Here is a 5,174-nt window from a genome sequence, read left to right as displayed (position 1 = left end):
GTTTGAGTGAACTCCGGGAGTTGGTAATGCACAGGGAGGCCTGGCATGCTGTGATTCATGGGGTCGCAAAGAGTCGAACACAACTGAGCGACTGAACTGAACTGAACTGAGCCTCAGTGCTCATGCTGATTGACCTTGAAATTCTATTCATTCATTTCCTTGTCTCATCACTATAACCTTCTCTTCAAATATTACTCACATCTCACACCCTAGACTTTGTCATGACTCTCTGAATCATACTTTTGGACAACTGTCACTATCCTAACCTTCCTTCTTACAGTCTTAATTACTTCTAGTGTATAAAGCATTCACTTTTTAATAATTATTATTCATCTATGAATTCTTCCTATCCTTCAGCTTGCCACCTCCACCAAACACACCACACACACATACATACATTCCTTTTGGTTTCTCTTGTGATCCTTAAATTCATCAATGGAACAAATTTTTCAATGTCTTAAACTCCACTAAATTCTCTTGCTGCATATTTTCCTTCATCATTTATACCTGGATAAATTCTACAGAGAATATACCTCTGAACAATGGTTCACCTCTGTCAACACAGAACACTGGGAATGCAACAAATGTGTATGAAGTGTCTGTTCATCTGAGCCCTCAACTCTAATCACGCAGTTCAGTTCGGTTCAGTCACTCAGTTGTGTCCGACTCTTTGTGACCCCATGAATCACAGCACGCCAGGCCTCCCTGTCCATCACCAACTCCTGGAGTTCACTCAAACTCATGTCCATCAAGTCGGTGATGCCATCCAGCCATCTCATTCTCTGTCATCCCCTTCTCCTCCTGCCCCCAATCCCTCCCAGCATCAGAGTCTTTTCCAGTGAGTCAACTCTTCGCATGAGGTCGCCAAAGTATTGGAGTTTCAGCTTTAGCATCAGTCCTTCCAATGAACACCCAGGATTGATCTCCTCTAGAATGGACTGGTTGGATCTCCTTGCAGTCCAAGGGACTCTCAAGAGTCTTCTCCAACACCACAGTTCAAAAGCATCCATTCTTCGGTGATCAGCTTTCTTCACAGTCCTACTCACATCCATACATGACCACTGGAAAAACCATAGCCTTGACTAGATGGACCTTTGTTGGCAAAGTAATGTCTTTGCTTTTTAATATGCTATCTAAGTTGGTCATAACTTTCCTTCCAAGGAGTAAACGTCTTTTAATTTCATGGCTTCAATCAGCATCCACAGTGATTTGGGAGCTCAAAAAATTAAAATCTGACACTGTTTCCACTGTTTCTCCATCTATTTCCCATGAAGTGGTCATGATCTTTGTTTTCTGAATGTTGAGCTTCAAGCCAGCTTCTTCACTCTCCTCTTTCACTTTCCTCAAGAGGCTTTTGAGTTCCTCTTCACTTTCTGCCATAAGGGTGGTGTCATCTGCATATCTGAGGTTATTGATATTTCTCCCAGAAATCTTGATTCCAGCTTGTGCTTCTTCCAGCCCAGCGTTCCTCATCATGTACTCTGCATATAAGTTAAATAAGCAGGGTGACAATATGCAACCTTGACGTACTCCTTTTCCTATCTGGAACCAGTCTGTTGTTCCATGTCCAGTTCTAACTGTTGCTTCCTGACCTACATACAGGTTTCTCAAGAGGCAGGTCAAGTGGTCTGGTGTTCCCATCTCTTTCAGAATTTTCCACAGTTTATTGTGATCCACACAGTCAAAGGCTTTGGTTTAGATGGATGTGAGAGTTTGACCATAAAGAAGGCTGAGTGCCAAAGAATTGATGCCTTCAAATTGTGGTGCTGGAAAAGACTCTTGAGAGTCCCTTGGACAACAAGGAGATCAACCATGAATATTCACTGGAAGGAGTGATGTCCGAAGCTGCAATACTTTGGCCCCTGATGTTAAGAGCTGACTCACTGAAAAAAACCCTGATGTTGGGAAAGACCAAAGGCAAAAGGAGAATAGGGTGGTAGAGGATGAGATGGTTAGATAGCATCACCAACTCAATGGACATGAATCTGAGCAAACTCCAGGAGACAGTGAAGAACAGGGAAGCCTGGTGTGCTGCGATCCATGTGGTCACAAAGAGCTGGACACAACTTAGTGACTGAACAGCAACAATAAGATTTATGGTCGGTTAGAGACCAATGTCAACATGAGAGTGACAGTGAAAAGATGGTAGGTTCTGTGGATTATAAATCTCAGTGGGATTGAAGTCAGGGTACTAAGGCAGTGAACTAGAAGGATATGTCATGACAACTGAAGAGTTTGATGGCTAAATTAAAATTTAGTTTATGGAGAAATAGAAGCTCTTGGTAATGACAAGATATAGAGTTTGAGTATGAAGGTGGTCAGCCAAGGTAGGGAGAAGGACAAGGTCACTGGCACAAACAGCCAGAATATAAAATAGGACATGATCACTATAACAAAAGAGATAGCAACAAAGCAGGATAGGAATTGTCAAGGTAGCTGTTAACTGGAGTGGGACAACTTTGAATAGATGAATGGATTTGGCCCTTATAGAAGTCTTTGGAGCAGCACACTGAAAGGTTTTCAGAAATGGAAACACCAGGGATTTCCCCAGAGGATCAGTGATTAAGACTTCAGCTTCCAATGCAGGAAGGCAGCTGTGGGGTCAATCCCTGCTCAGGGAGCTAATATTGCACATACCTTGGGGCCAAAAAAAAAAAAAAAACAGGAGTAATATTGTAATGAATTCAATACAAACTTTAAAATTGGTCATCAAAATATCTTTTTAAAAACTTGTAAAAGAAATAAACAAATGGAAATGTCAGCCACTGGAGTAAAGGAGGTTAGAAACACAGAGGGAGAGAAGATATTTTAGGTAGAGGGGATGCTGTGAGTAGAACAGGGGTGGGTGGCTGTAAGAAAGAGAATAGCACATGTAAAGGGAAATACTATACATTGAGAACCCAAAAGTGAGTTAGACAGAGCAAATGAAAGACATTTTTTTTAAAAAAATGTAAAGCATATCAATGTCCCTCACATATTACTGACCACAAGGGTTCCTATAAACCCTCAGAATTAATAACACCTTGCCATTGACTTCAGGGACCCCATGATTTGGTCCTTGTTTCTCTCTCTAGCAGAACTTTTTTACATTTCCCTGGACCCACTGTGATCCAACACACTATGTTCATTTCTTCCTGGAACTCAACAAACTCACTCCTGTTCCAGCTCTAGGAACTTGATACCACCTGGTTGGTCTTTGCCCAGTTCTTCTAGATGTTTCCTAACTATTTGCCTCTTAGCTCAAAGGGCATCTCTTTGTGGATGAGTCCTTAAACACCCTCTCCCCCTGACTTCCAGTCACTGTTTATTCATCAGTGTGTTTTATTTCATGAGTTGAATCTTACCCTTTGGCTTATTTAAGTATTTCTTGAATGAATGGATGAATATTAATCTAAAGAGTACAGTCTACAGTGAGTTAGACAGGGCTGTGGTCCGTGTGATCAGATCGACTAGTTTTCTGTGATTATAATTTCAGTGTGTCTGCCCTCTGATACCCCCTCACAATACCTACCGTCTTATTTGGGTTTCTCTTACCTTGCTCGTGGGGTGTCTCTTCACGGCTGCCGTGAACTTCCAGATGTTCAAGCAGGTTTTAGAAAAGGCAGAGGCACCAGAGATCAAATTGCCAACATCCGCTGGATCATGGAGAAAGCAAGAGAGTTCAGGAAAAACATCTATTTCTGCTTCATTGACTATGCCAAAGCCTTTGACTGTGTGGATCACAATAAACTGTGGAAAATTCTGAAAGAGATGGGAATCCCAGACCACCTGACCTGCCTCTTGAGAAACCTGTATGCAGGTCAGGAAGCTACAGTTAGAACTGGACATGGAACAACAGACTGGTTCCAAATAGGAAAGGGAGTACGTCAAGGCTGTATATTGTCACCTTGCTTATTTAACTTATATGCAGAGTACATCATGAGGAACGCTGGGCTGGAAGAAGCACAGGCTGGAATCAAGATTGCTGGGAGAAATATCAATCACCTCAGATATGCAGATGACACCACCCTTATGGCAGAAAGTGAAGAGGGATGAAAAAGCCTCTTGATGAAAGTGAAAGAGGAGAGTGAAAAGGTTGGCTTGAAGCTCAACATTCAGAAAACTAAGATCATGGCATCTGGTCCCATCACTTCATGGGAAATAGATGGGAAAACAGTGGAAACAGTGTCAGACTTCATTTTTTTGGGCTCCAAAATCACTGTGGATGCTGATTGCAGCCATGAAATTAAAAGACGCTTACTCTTTGGAAGGAAAGTTATGACCAACCTAGATAGTATATTAAAAAGCAGAGACATTACTTTGCCAACCAAGATCCGTCTAGTCAAGGCTATGGTTTTTCCGTGGTCATGTATGGATGTGAGAGTTGGACTGTGAAGAAAGCTGAGCACCGAAGAATTGATGCTTTTGAACTGTGGTGCTGGAGAAGACTCTTGAGAGTCCCTTGGACTGCAAGGAGATCCAACCAGTCCATTCTAAAGGAGATCAACCCTGGGTGTTCATTGGAAGGACTGATGCTAAAGCTGAAACTCCAATACTTTGGCCACCTCATTTGAAGAGTTGACTCACTGGAAAAGACTCTGATGCTGGGAGGGATTGGGGACAGGAGGAGAAGGAGATGACAGAGAATGAGATGGCTGAATGGCATCACTGACTCGATGGACATGAGTAAGTGAACTCCGGGTTTGGTGATGGACAGGGAGGCCTGGCATGCTGTGATTCATGGGGTTGCAAAAAGTCAGTCATGACTGAGCAACTGAACTGAACTGACAGTCTACATAATGATAAACATCTGAGCATTTTTATACAAGGGGATCACATTAGTAGAGCTGTATATTTAGAAGATAGTTCTCACTGTAACACTGTAGAAGGTAAATATTTGATAGGAACTCATCTGGAGATAAAGAGATCTATTAATGGCCACTGTGCTTGTTCAGATAAGACACAATGAACGTCTAAGGTTGGATGGTATTAAGCAAATGGGAAAAAGACAAATAGGAAAGACAATTCAGTGGTGACTGATGAGGTAAAAGAGTTGTTGAGAGGAAGATGTCTCTGATTTCAGGTTTTAGAGAATGGGTAATCTAGAAAACTGCAAATAATATTGTTAATACATATATTTGCTTTCTTTATTTGATTAAAAGATAAAGGGAAGTAAAAGGTGATGGGAATAAGAA

This window comes from Moschus berezovskii, chromosome 5 (genome assembly GCF_049115385.1).
Source record: "Moschus berezovskii isolate FMDL1 chromosome 5, NW_MosBer_1.0, whole genome shotgun sequence".
NCBI classification, from domain to species: Eukaryota; Metazoa; Chordata; class Mammalia; order Artiodactyla; family Moschidae; genus Moschus; species Moschus berezovskii.
Note: the sequence above shows the minus strand (reverse complement) of the source record.